Source organism: Lotus japonicus, chromosome 5, assembly GCF_012489685.1.
Source record: "Lotus japonicus ecotype B-129 chromosome 5, LjGifu_v1.2".
Lineage (NCBI taxonomy): Eukaryota > Viridiplantae > Streptophyta > Magnoliopsida > Fabales > Fabaceae > Lotus > Lotus japonicus.
This window is the reverse complement of record NC_080045.1, coordinates 29,707,560-29,722,278: the sequence shown is the minus strand read 5'-3', so window position 1 is coordinate 29,722,278 and position 14,719 is coordinate 29,707,560. Positions and strand designations below refer to the sequence as shown.

The 14,719-nt window shown below is 38.4% G+C and overlaps 1 long non-coding RNA gene across 1 annotated transcript; it reads left to right on the top strand.

Annotated features, from left to right (window-relative positions):
* Nucleotides 1-11,908: 11,908 nt before the first annotated feature.
* Nucleotides 11,909-13,661, top strand: LOC130718936 (uncharacterized). The gene is made up of 2 exons (XR_009012887.1): nucleotides 11,909-12,617; nucleotides 13,049-13,661. It is a non-coding gene; the product is annotated as an uncharacterized LOC130718936 (long non-coding RNA).
* Nucleotides 13,662-14,719: the final 1,058 nt, after the last annotated feature.

Genomic DNA, 14,719 nt, shown 5'->3' with positions numbered 1-14,719 from the left:
CCCCACGCACATCAATACCCCAATCTTGCACCCCACCGCAAGCCCCATGCATATCCACCCAATCTCACCGCAAGCCTCACCCCTACCCACCGCAAGCCCCACGCAGATCTGTATAATTTCCATGGTCAGATCTGAACAAAAGGTATAAGCTTTGCTGGATTTTTGCCTTCGATTTGTATAATTTATGGGTTTTTTCTCATATTTCTGGGTTAGTCCTTCGATCTCAACAACCGTCTTCTTCCTTTCTTGTCATTTGACCTGAACAACCTTCGATCTTCCCTTCTCAGCTTTCAGGTTTGGCCTTCGATCTTAACAACTTTATAGGCTTTGATAGAAAGAAAGCAGGAAGCAGGAAGAAGAAAGGTATAGATTTGGAGGAAGGAAGAGAGAGCAGACGATCCTGTGCGGTCAGGTGCACCCTCACGAGACAGGACGTTGGATAACAAGGGCTGCTACGTGGCGTCACCAGATGCGAGGGCACATGGTAGGTTCATGGACGCGCGGCGCACTGAATAACAGCTCCATTCAAGCTACGAATTTTCTTTTTCTTTTTCCTTTTTATTTCTGATTTTCTCTCTCTTCTCATATCTTCTCCTAAAATAACAAGAAAATAAAATAAATAGAAGATAAAAATAAGATAACAACTTAAAATAAACTTATCCAAGCATAAATTAAAGTAAATAAATCCTAATAATATCTAGAAAATAATATAAAATATAGAAAAATACTAAAACTTAATAAAAATATTAAAATGCATGAAATAAGTCTTAAGTGTCCTAAAATTACTAAAATATCTTAAATAATATATTAAAATGCATGCAAATAAACTAGAAAAATAGCCTTAAATCCCGGGTCATCATCCAACCTCCTGGTGCACCAAGTCTGAATTTTTTGGCCTCTCCTGTATATCAGCAGTTTCTCAACCCTTGTTTATCACAGAATTATGCATCAATGGCTTCTCCGCAGTGTCAGCAGTTCCCTGGTTATGCACAGAACTTCCAAACAATACCTTTGCTTGCTCCTTCTCCACTTCAGAATGTTCAGGGAGGAAACAAAGCACCTCCTCTTCTCCCTACTCCACCTCAGTTTCAGGGATATGTTGCATCCTCTTCAGTTCCAGCACAGAGCTTCTTGGCAGCAGGGGCAAAATCCCTGCAACCAGGTAACATTGTTCAGAATTATCAACGACCACCAGCTCCTACAGAGTGGTATCTTGACTCCGGAGCAACTCATCATGTCACACCAACTGAGCAGAATATTCACCATGGACAACCCTTTGAAGGACCAGATCATGTCTTTGTAGGCAATGGACAAGGTTTGAGTATTTCCTCTCATGGATCTTCTTGGTTTAAATCTCCTTTTGATTCTAGTCTTACACTTGTTCTTAAAAATCTACTGCATGTTCCCATGATAACCAAAAATCTTCTAAGTGTCAGTAAGTTTTGGAAAGACAACAAAGTCTTCTTTGAGTTTCATGAAACTTATTGTGTTGTTAAATCTCAGGGTTCTAAGGCTGTGTTGCTGTATGGCTCAGTTGGTCCTGACGGTCTCTATCACTTTCCATCACTTTTGGATGCCAAGTCTCCTCCTCAAAGTCTTCCACATCCAGTGTCTTTGAATAATGTTTTTCCTTCTTGTAATTCAGTTTCTTTCAATACTTGGCACTCTAGGCTAGGCCATCCGAGTATCAATGTAATGAAGCAAATTTTGCAAGCATGTAATATTGCTATGCCTAATAAAACTGATCTTGATTTTTGTCCAGCTTGTGTTATTGGCAAGTCCCGTAAGTTACATTCACCTTCTTCTACAACTGTTTACTCTAAACCTTTAGAATTAATCTTCACTGACCTGTGGGGGCCGACTCCTTTTCTTTCTTCTGGTGGCTTCGATACTATGTTTCCTTTGTTGATGCTTATAGTCGTTTCACTTGGGTTTATTTGCTAAAAGCCAAATTTAAAACCCTCACAGTCTTTCAGCAGTTTAAGAAACAGGTTGAGTTGTTGTTTGGAACCCCTATTCTTTCAGTCCAATCTGATTGGGGAGGAGAATTTCGCCCTCTTTCTACGTTTCTCACTGGCAATGGCATCAGGCATAGGGTTGCTTGTCCACATACTCACCACCAAAATGGTGTGGTTGAGAGGAAGCATAGACACATCGTGGAGTTAGGTTTGACTTTACTCTCTCATGCATCACTTCCCTATAAGTTTTGGGATCAAGCCTTTCTCACTTCAGTATATCTCATAAATAGACTACCAACAACCTCAATTGATTTTCAGGTTCCCTATACTAAGTTGTATAAGGTTCAACCAGATTACAAATCCTTGCATGTTTCTGGCTGTTCATGCTGCCCTCACTTGAGACCTTACAATAAGCATAAACTTGAATTCCGGTCTCAAGAATGTGTATTTCTTGGCTATTCCACTATGCATAAAGGTTACAAATCCTTAACTGCAGAGGGTAAAATCATTATCTCTAAGGATGTTGTCTTTCATGAAACTAGTTTTCCTTATCCAAAACTTTTTCCCTCTAGTCCACCCCAAACAGATTCAGAGTCAAGCTTCATACCAGCTACTATTCCTCTTGTTCCACAAGTTGAGCAACCATAGGTCACTATTGACTCACCTCTCACTACTCCACATTCTGTTGAGAGTCCTTTAGCTCACCACACTTCAGAGTCAACTTCCCAAAATTAGAATCTCTCTTCTTTACCGCATTCATCATCAATCATTCATCATGAAAATCAGTCTACTTCTTCTCCTTACCTTTCACATGGTGAGCCTTCTCCTGAGTCCTTGTCACATTCTACCTCATCCTCCACTTCCTCTTCTGCAATGGCAGAACAGAGTTCTTATCATGGCCCTAACACTCATTCCATGCAGACTAGATCTAAAAGTGGAATTTTTAAACCAAGATTGAATCCAACCTTGTTACTAACCATGGTTGAACCAACCTCTGTTAAGCAGGCTTTGCAGGATGCAGGTTGGAAGTCTGTTATGCAAGAAGAAATTGATGCTCTTTATGCAAATGGCACGTGGACACTGGTTCCGTTGCCTCTGAACAGAGAGCCCTTAGGCTGCAAATGGGTTTTTAGGGTCAAACAATGCCCTGATGGCTCAGTACAGAAACTCAAGGAGACTTTCTCCCCTGTTGTGAAACCAGTCACCATTAGGGTGATGTTGACTCTGGTTGTTACCAATCACTGGTGTATTCAACAACTTGATATCAACAATGCTTTCCTTAATAGCATTCTGGAAGAGGAAGTGTATATGACACAACCTCCAGGATTTGAAGCTAGTGATAGAACCTTGGTTTGTCGCCTGAATAAAGCTCTTTATGGCCTTAAGCAGGCCCCACGGGCTTGGTACGAGAGGTTAAGATCAGCCTTCTTGCAGTTTGGTTTTGTCTCTAACTAGTGTGATCCTTCGTTGTTTGTCTACACTACTTCTACCGCCACTATGTATGCATTGGTATATGTAGATGATATTATAGTTACTGGTCCCTCGGAATCTTTGATCAAATTGTTTGTGTCCAAGTTAAAAGTAGTTTTTGCTTTGAAAGATCTTGGGCAACTTGACTACTTTTTGGGTATTGAGGTGAAGCACTTGGCAGATCACTCAATTCTTTTTTCTCAAAGAAAATATATAAGGGACTTACTTGAAAAGACCAAGATGGAGGATTGTCGACCTATTTCTTCTCCTATGGTGATTGGTTTGAGGCTTACTAGAGAAGGTAGTACTCCTTTTCAAGATCCTACTCTCTATCGGTCCACTATAGGTCCCCTACAATATGTTACTATCACGAGACCAGAACTGAGTTTTTCTGTTAATAAAGTCTGCTAGTTCATGGCACAGCCTCAAGAGAGTCACTGGCTGGCAGTGAAGCGCATTTTGAGGTATCTCAAAGGGAACAACATTGTGGTTTGATTCTGAAGCCTGCTCCACGCAGCATTCCATTGTCCTTAATTGGTTATTGTGATGCAGACTGGGCTACTGATCCAAATGATCGCAGGTCTACTTCAGGAGCTTGTATCTTCCTTGGTCCCAATCTAATTACTTGGTGGTCAAGGAAGCAAATTGTTGTTGCTCGCAGCAGTTGTGAGGCTGAATACAGGAGTTTAGCACATGCTACAGCAAATATGCTATGGATTCACTCCCTTCTACAAGAGCTTAAAGTTGCAACTACCGTCCCTACTCTGCCGTGTGACAATTTAAGTACAGTCATGCTTGCACATAACCCGGTTCAGAACTCTCGGACTAAACATATGGAGTTGGATTTGTTCTTTGTTCGTGAGAAGGTCCTAGCAAACAAGCTGTTAGTAAAGCATATTTCTGCACTAGACTAGCTTGCTGATGTTCTCACCAAACCCCTCAGCTCCACATTGTTCAAGGATTTGAGAGACAAACTCACTGTGACAGATCTGCACAGTTCAGTTTGTGGGGGGAGCATTAGAGATAATTAGTTCAGGGTTATTTTTGTAATATTCTATATTTTATATTTTATGTTTTACTTATCTAGCCTTGCCTATGTGGCGGCTACACTTAAGTGACAATCTATGGTTTACTTGCTTGCTGTGCAAGCACTTGCTGTCCTAGGTCTCTATATATAGAGAGCCTCCCTATTGTATTCTTTCACGTTAAATAATATAAGTTATTCTACGTTTTTCAACAAATCCTATCTCTATGCATGAGTTCTTGATTCTAACTTGTATTTCAATTCTAATCTGCATGCTTAGCTTGAGTGCACACTTGTACAGGCTAGACTATAATCATAACGGAAGTTTGTTGTAGTTTAGGGACATGAATTGAAATTGATCCTTCTATGCTTGCTACTAGGAATAGAGGAAGGGTTGGGTTTTGTTGGCCTGAATTTGTATGCTATAAACCTCAAATAAATGATTAAGTACACAAGGAATTGGGCTCAACTTTTAGTTTGAGAGAATTGCTTATGTGAGGAATCAATAAGTAATTAGGTAGGCTACAACAACAAGGAATGAATCAAGGTTTCACATGCATAGCATAGGTAGACTATAGTGGATTAGATGATCGATAACCCAAAGCATTTTTATCATTTGATATTTTTAACATTTTCACTATTGCTCTTTTGACAATTTCTTTGTCACAATCAACCAAACTCAATTTCAGATTTTCATTGCTTTCAAAACTCACAAGCTTTAAGCTTACACCCACAATTCTCACTAACAATCCCTGTGGTTCGATATTTTAAAACCGGGAGGTATATGTACACTTGTAGGTTGACCAACACAACTCTCCTTTGAAACACAAATTTCCACCTCTAAGCAAATTCTGCAGAGTGGAAGGACACATTGTCCAAGAGAGCTTCATGAATATTCAGAGGGACTATTTTTCCCTTAACTCTCTTTCTGGCAGTGGTTAAGATGTCTGAGACATCTTGCTCGACATCTGGCTTAGAGTCAGATTCAGACACATGCTTTCTTTTTCTCTTTATCCTTTTCTTTCTTTTTCTTCTTCCCATAAACTTGAACCTGAGAGCTTCTATAGGTCTTGGGGGTCTTGTGGGAAGACCCTTCTTACTTCTTCTTCTTCTCATCTGCAACCTTCTTACTTGTAGAGACAACAAACTTCTTGAGCAGTATTTCATCATCAGAATCATCTTCTTCGGAAGAACTCACCTTTTTCTCCCTACCTTTCTTGGAAGAGGATTCAGGAGATACCTGTACAGAGACCTCCATAGAGGGAGTCTTCTCACTGGCAGAATCATCTTCTTCTTCATGATCTCCATTCCCTAGAGGTCTGATCAAGGAATCAAAGGCAGATGGGGATCCACCCCGAGTTCCCACATTTGGTGTGACATCTAGCGCAGTTGTAGCATTAGCAAGAACTTCAAGAGATTGATCAATTGGTTGATCAATTTCAACATCAGGAACTCCGTCAGCATTATCATGTTGTTCTGAAGCAGAGTCTTCATAAACCCCCTGAACAGGAACAGGCTTCTTGTTCTTGGTTATGACAACTTTGGTTCGTGCTCTCCTAGTCCTTGAGGTTGGTCTAGATGATTCTGGAAAAACAATTGTAGTAGTGGATCGAGTAACCCTAGAGGGTGTAGGAGACAGTGAACTTAACCCAAGAAATTTCACAACATGAGCATTGGTGACAGGTTTGCTACCAGAGACATTCTTCTTTCTAGATTCGTGAGACATGGCGATGAAGGATTGAAGAGAAATTGAAGAATAACTGTTGACGGTTTTGCAGTTGAGAGAGAGAAAAAAATCATAGATTTTGAGAACAAGGAAGAATGAAATGATGTCTTCCAACAAGCGTGCAAGGGCGGTTAAATAGATGAAAATATAGTTGTTGCCCTTGACATGTGTCAATAACTACTATTAGTAAGTTATTACGCAAATCCTTAATTTCCCTCTTAACTTTTCAAATTGAGTTGTATCCAATGCCTTTGTCAAAATATCTGCCAACTGGGATTCAGTGTCCACATGCTCAAGTGAAATAGTTTTCTCCTCAACAAGATCCCTAATAAAGTGATGTCGAATGTCAATATGCTTGGTTCTGCTATGTTCAATTGGATTCTTAGAAATATTGATGGAACTCAAGTTGTCACAGTACAATGTCAGGACATTTTGTTGAACATTGTATTCCTTCAACATTTGCTTCATCCATAGCAATTGAGTATAGCCATTCCCAACAACAATGTATTCAACTTTAGCAATTCATAAAGAGACACAGTTGTGTTTCTTGCTGAACCAAGAGTTTAGATTGTTCCCAAAAAGAAGCATCCTCCATAAATACTTTTTCTATCATCTACATTGATAGCCCAATCTGCATCACAGTATCCTACCAACTCTGGATTGGTGTTATGAGCATAAAAGATTCCATAGTCGATAGTCCCACTGACATACTTGATGATTATCTTTACTTGAAGTAAATGACTAGCCTTGGGTGCTTCTTGATACCTGGCACAAACTACTACAGCAAAAGAAATATTTGGTCTACTTGCTGTGAGATATAAGAGACTACCTATCATACTCCTATACAGACTTTAATCAATATCTTCTCCACTGTCCTCTTTTGTCAGTTTAATGTGCGTGGCAACTGGAGTTCTCTTATGAGAAGCACCTTCAAGTCTAAACTTTTTAACCAACTCCTTGGCATATTTGGTATGTGAAATGAACATAGAATCGTCCATCTGCTTCACCTGTAGCCCCGGAAAGTAGTTTAGTTCACCAACCAAGCTCATTTCAAACTCTGACTTCATTTGTTGGATAAAATGATCTACCATCTGGTCTGACATCATGCCAATCACAATGTCATCTACATATATTTGAGCTATAATGAGATTTCCACTGTCATTCTTCACAAATAAGGTCTTGTCTATTCCTCCTTTGCTACCCTTCATTTGTCAGAAATTCAGTTAACCTTTCATACCAAGCCCAAGGAGCTTGCTTCAATCCATATATGAAAATGCACTTCTTCATTCAGAGAGCCATTCAAAAATGCACTTTTCACATCCATCTGATATAGTATGAATTTCAGTAGACATGCTACTCCCAATAGTAATTTGATTGATTCCAAACGAGCAACAGGAGCAAAAGTTTCATCAAAGTCAATTTCTTGAATCTAAGTGTACCCTTGAGCAACTAATCTGACCTTGTTTCTGGTTACAGTACCATTCTCATCTGACTTATTCCTGAAGATCCACTTGGTACCTATTACATTTACTCCATCTGGCCTTGGAACTAAATCTCATACTTCATTTGTTTTTAGTTGAGCCAGTTCTTCCTGCATAGCATTGATCCAATACTCGTCTGTTAAAGCTTCCTTGCTGTTCTTTGGTTCAATTTTGGAAATGAAACAAGCATTAGAGATGATCTCTCTAGATCTTGTAGTGACCCCTTCATTCAGATCCCCTATGCTATTTTCTTAGGGATGAATCTTCTGGATTCTGATTGATGGAACCTTATCCTTTGGTGACATATTCTCACTTTCATCCTTAGATTCAGGGTTGGATTGGATGTCTGAGAAATTTGGTCTTACATCAACTTGCTGAGGTATACTGTCATCTTCATCTACAATAGCTTCCTTCAGATCACTCAAACTATCATCATCAACAACATTTATTGATTCCATCAAGGTTTTAGTGCGAGAATTGAACACTCTGTAAGCTTTACTATTGATGGAGTACCCCAAAAATATTCCCTCGTCACTCTTGGGATCCAACTTCCTTCTCTACTCACGATCTGTCATAATGTAACACTAGCTTCCAAAAACATGAAAGTATTTGAAAGTTGGTTTCTTCCCTTTCCACAACTCATATTGTGTAGAGTCAGTGCCTGAACGAATAGTCACACGGTTCTGTATGTAGCAAGCAGTGTTTATAGCTTCAGCCTGAAATGAAATGGAAACTTCTTTGCATGCAGCATAACTCTAGCAGATTCTTGCAAGGTTTTGTTCTTTCTTTCAACCACACCATTCTGTTGAGGCGTAAATGATGTTGAAAACTCATGCTGGATACCTTGCAAGGTTCTGTTTTCAAATTCCTTCGAATCCTCACAATCCCATATCATTTCTCTCTTTGATGTTGTTGATTGAGTTATCTGAAGACTTCAGAGGTATCTGATTTTTCTGCAATGAAACTCACCCAAATGAATCTTGAAAAATCATCAGCACATACAAAAACATATATTTTTCCTCCAATGATTTCTTTCAGCATTGGTCCCATTAGATCCATGGATAACAATTCCAGTGTTCTAGTGTGGCAACATGTTGCAACTTCTTGTGAGATGTCTAAGTTTGCTTTCCAATCTGGCATTCTCCACACACTTTTCCTTCTTCAATCTTCAATTTAGGGAGACCTCGGATAGCTTCCTTGGTGATAATCTTCTTCATGCTTGTAGGATTGAGATGCCCTAGTTTTTGATGCCACAGCTTTACCTCCTCTTCCTTAGATACAAGACACATTGAAGACATAGCCTTGTTCTGTGGAGTCCACATGTAGCAATTGTCTTTTGATCTTATTTCTGTCATGATCACTTCATCATTTTCATCAATCACTTTACATCCAGATTTACTGAAGGAGACATTTAGGTCCAAGTCACACAGTTGACTTATACTGATCAGATTTGCAGTTAGACCGTCCACCAACAACACATCACTCAGATTATGTGATCCATTACTTATAATTTTTCCAGATCCTTTAATTTTTTCTTTAGCACCATCACCAAAAGTGACATAACTACTAGAGTGTGACTTGACATTATTAAGATAAATCTTCACTCCTGTCATGTGTCTGGAACATCCACTGTCAAAATATCAATTCTCTTTATAAGACACTCTCAGAGAAGTGTAAGCAACAAGTGTTGTGACATTGCTCTTGGGTTTCCACTCCTTCCTTTTTGAACCAGCATGGTTGTTCCTCTGAGTTTGCTTCCAGAACTTAAGAATTTCATACAACTTGTAGCAATATGGTCTTATATGTCCATATCTACCACAATGATGACATCTCCAGCTTGAGTTCTTTACCTTTTGGACTTGAGGGTATGAATATGAATCTGCTGATACACATGTTTAACATCATGTTGCAACACCCGGTTTGACATCCTGAACTCAGTTTTTCTTCCTTTACCACCCCTTCCCCTGAACCCACCACGACCTGCACAAATTCAAACACAATAATCATCAAAAAACGTTGACTTCAAAAGCTCATTTTGTTAATATCTACATGACTCATAAAAATCATTCCTTGAAGCAAATTACTGTTTGCAAATTCAAAGATTTCAAAAACCCACTTCGAGGACACAATCGTCACCGTCCTCACAGTTGGCAGAGCCTCCAACCATGGACCGCACACACGCTCTACCAGAACCCAGACGTCGACTTCCAGCATCCTAGATCTGGGTTGTAGTGTTTGAAGAACTGGTTTTTTTTTTGCAGATCTATGGTTACGGTGGGAATGGGGGGTTGCGGTGACTGGGAGAAGAAGGAGAACGGGAAGAGAGGGAGCAGAGTGATGGTGACCTTCCAGCATCCCAAAAACGATGACTAGGTTGTTAACTACTGGGAATAGAATAATGTAGAGAAGCAATGACTTGATTTTAAATCTTGAATGGGGTTTTGATGACTCTATAAGAAATTTGTAAGGATGAAGGTTCTATAATAAATTTGCTGAGTTTTCTCTCACTTTTCCTAATTGTACCATACATGTTTCTATTGATTATTGAACCTATTCTGAATTTGATGAATTTAGGTGAGGCATCCTTTTTCTAGTATTAGCAGAATCCTTTTTCTATTCTGATATGTATAGTCAATTTGAATTAGTTATTCCTCAGCTGACCTCGTGAATTTACCGCTACCTGTTTTAGGTTCTATGGAAGAATTTGGTGTATCTGGTGATCTTGGTGGGCTGCAAGATCTTAGTTCTTGGTTGAAAAACTTTGAGGACGACGGTTTGCAAGAGGATGATTGTATAGGCCATAGTTACCTGGTTCTCCATACGCTTCGGTACGCGGTACGGGTACCGGAACGTGGTTCGCGATTAAAGAAATATGTGGTACGAGGGGGATATACAGAGTCAGTTCGTTTTGGTACGTGGTACGTTTTAATTAATAATTTGGTACGCTCATGTAAAAAACTATGATAAAAAATTTAAAAATTCAAATAACTAATACCAATTGAAAAACTAAGTAACAACTTTCATTTCATTATAACAAAATTGACTAACATAAATAATAACATAGAACAAAATTGAGGAATTGTGAGAACCACAAATTCATTCCTCTAGTAACAATGGAATAACCCCCCACCCCCACTAACAATAAAGAAAAGAAAATAACATTTGAATTACGCCCCCCACTAACAAAAAAAGAAAACAAAACAGGTAACAACAAATTACAAATGCTGTTGTATTCTAACTAGAACATTAATTTCTTTTTCTTTTTCCTCTTTTAGTCCTCTGTGCGTGCAATTCATCAATGGTACCGGACTCCACTTCCCATCTCCTTTCTTCTAGCCTTGTAGATGATTCCTCCAAAGAAGTTTCGTTTGGATTCATATCCCTTTTTTTGAAAGGGTCATGCTTTTAAGTATCAGAAAATCGGGACTGCAGGCGAATATTTGAGTGAATAAAAACCAATTTATCAACCCTTTCACAGTTGAGCCTATTCCTCTTGACATTGTGAATATAGGCATAAGTGCTCCAATTTCTTTCAGCTGAAGAGCTACTTATTGGTTGAGATAACACTTTTTTTGCAACCTCTGCTAGTTCAAGAGTTTCAGAACCATAAGTAGACCACCAATCAATAGCATCCATGGTCACAGCATCTACTTGGGCAGCAATGTTGTTCAAGTAGATGCTGTGACCATGGATGCTGTGACCATGGATGCTATTGATTGGTGGTCTACTTATGGTTCTGAAACTCCTGAACTAGCAGAGGTTGCAAAAAAAGTGTTATCTCAACCAATAAGTAGCTCTTCAGCTGAAAGAAATAGAAGCACTTATGCCTACATTCACAATGTCAAGAGGAATAGGTTCAACCGTGAAAGGGCTGATAAATTGGTTTTTATTCAATCAAATATTCGCTTGCAGTCCCGATTTTCTGATACTTACATGCATGGCCCTTTCAAAAAATGGGATATGAATCCAAACGAAACTTCTTTGGAGGAATCATCTACAAGGCTAGAAGAAAGGAGATGGGAAGTGGAGTCTGGTACCATTGATGAATTGCACGCACAGAGGACTAAAAGAGGAAAAAGAAAAAGAAATTAATGTTCTAGTTAGAATACATCAGCATTTGTGATTTGTTGTTACCTGTTTTGTTTTCTTTTTTTGTTAGTGGGGGCGTAATTCAAATGTTATTTTCTTTTCTTTATTGTTAGTGGGGGTGGGGGTGGGGGGTATTCCATTTTTACTAGAGGAATGAATTTGTGGTTCTCACATTTCCTCAATTTTGTTCTATGTTATTATTTATGTTAGTCAATTTTGTTATAATGAAATGAAAGTTGTTACTCAGTACCTCAATTGGTATTAGTTATTTGAATTTTTAAATTTTTTATCATAATTTTTTACATGAGCGTACCAAATTATTAATTAAAACTTACCACGTACCAAAATGACGAACCGATTCTGTATACCCCTCTCGTACCACATATTTCTTTAATCGCGAACAACGTTCCGGTACCCGTACCGCGTACCGAAGCGTATGGAGAACCAGGTAACTATGAGGTGGATATTTTGGTGGTTGGGAGAAGAATTTTGAACCAATTATAGGGTAAACCAAGTTGATCTTGTGTAGAAAGTTGTATAAAGGAAGTGGTTCAGAGGATCTTCTGCAAATAATATTTTTGGTGAAATTGCTTCCAGATCCCTTTTCCATCTCGATGATACGAGATGTTTGATTAGCATCTTGAATATAACTGGTTTTGCTATTCTGAAGTCCTGGTATTGGAGTGATTTTTTCTTTGGGAAATGTAACTTCAAATATTGAGATTGAAGCTGTCATTCATTTTACCAAAGGTGTCTAATGTCTATGGACTATAGATGGATTCTTTTGTCCTTGTTGTGACTTCAGTTACCATGCAATGTAAATAGTACTTCATTTGGGGCCTAGGAAAATGCCTTCCATTTATTCAAAGGTGCCTAAAGATGGTTTCATTGTCGACCTTAGATTACACGATTTTGTTGATTAATGATTTACTATCTTATGGTCAAATATCATACACCATGCTTGCTCTGTTGTTATTTTTGGGAGACTCTTTTTGTGGCTTCCCTTCCCATTTGAAAGACTGCTTTGTGATTTCATTTATGATGTAAACAATTAATGTTTGGGGAGTTGGCCATTTTTTCTCGATTATGATAGTGTATGTTTTTTGTTTCTAAAAAAAATCCTGAATATGCAAATGTTGTCTTAGTATGTATTTGGTTTTGTTGCTTAGCTTATTATGAACTCCATTCCTGATTCATGATTAAGTATATGCATCGATTTTCATTGCCAGTATGTTAACATTTCTCTTCACAAAATACTAATTTAGGGTGTCTACTGTGTTCATTTTATGGCTTGTCCCAGATCCAGTATCTTGCTATGTTCGACTGTTTGAGATGACTATAAGAACAACAAGCAAGGATAAAGGTTCTTTTACGTAAGACAACTAGTTCAGCACCGCCACTACGGAAAACCTGCCACGATACAGCCTCCATTGTCGCAATCGATGACTTAGCCTTGCCCAGGCTCCACAAAAGTCTTGGCTCCGCCACTGACTGTGACCGGACCTTTCCTTGTTTTTACATTGTTTAAATTTAATGTGCGTTAACTTGATGCAGGACCTTGCCCGAGAATACATGACCAGAAATTGAAAGAAAGGTGAACAAATAAATTTATGGTGCTGTCGGTGCTGTAATGCCCACAATTTTTAGAGCCCCTCACCCTCCTTTGGTGGTTCTCGGTGTTGTGAGGCCAGAATCATGGATTGGTTTTTCTTATGGAACGTTTTTCTAGGTGTTTAGAATGATTATAGGATGAAATGGTACCGAGGGTTGAAATTGAATGTGTGATGTGTGAATATATGTCTCTATATGACAGGGGATTGTGTTCAAAAGAGTAGAACCTGTGTTTTATGGGAGGGGTTTGCAAATCTGGTTTTTTTTTTATGATGATGAAATATTGTAGATGATGTTGATAATTGATTTCAGTTTTGTTTTTAGTTTTTTAAATAATTAATAATCTAATTAAAAAAATTAAGATAAAGAAAAATTAAATGAAAAAGAAAAAAAAAACCACCTGGACCTCATTAATTGACGTGGCAAGGCCACCTCAGGTAGCCGAGCTCCGACATTGACCCAAACGGTCGGAGGGTCCAAACTCAACAATTTTGCAAAAAACTAAGGATCACTCCCCACACTTACGCCGACGAGGGACTAAAGTCATATTTATGACAAAAGTTGGGGACCAAAAACTTAATTAAGCCTTAATTTTATCCTAGTCTAATTTGTTTTTTTTAATTTTGATCTCATTTTTGCCAAAACAATTGTAAATATTACAACTTTCTCCTAAAAAAATCTGGGTTGATGCAAGTTCTGGATTTTCATAATCAGGTTGATTTACCAAGGCAAAGTCCACATGCCAAGTTTTTGAATTGGGGATGAATGGTGTTGAAATCAAAATGGGTTGATTGTTGTTGCTATTGGTTTGGAGGTGTGGGGTTTGAGTTTAAGTGAATAGGATCTGGTGGCCGGAGACGTAGCAGCGGCGATTCTGCCAGTGAAGAAGTTTAAGAAGGTTGAGGGAGAAAGACACTAGAGGGACTTTGTTGTAAAAAATAAATTGAAATTGTAATAAAGTGAAAATATAAAATTACAGGTCGGGCAGATTACACATATAGGATCTTAATGGAATATTTCATTTCTGTGCTTATTTCATTTCTGTGGTTGTAGAGACATCTTGAACCGGTGCATGACCTAATGGGCATTGCACCATAAACAACACTCAAGGTACGTGTTTCAAAAAATATGATTGTGACATAAGAAATAATCAGTTTTAAAATGTTCAAATTTAGAATGCTCTTTTAAAAGTCAATTCGATTCCCTTCAATTGTTCGTTAAATAAAAGAAACAGACAAGAAAAGGAAAATACTCTGGTACATACTAGTTCACCCAATTACTAGCTCTACTTCTCGTCCCAAAACAATTTCAGATTTTCAATTTCACAAATACTAAAACACCATGTTTTTTCAGAAAAATG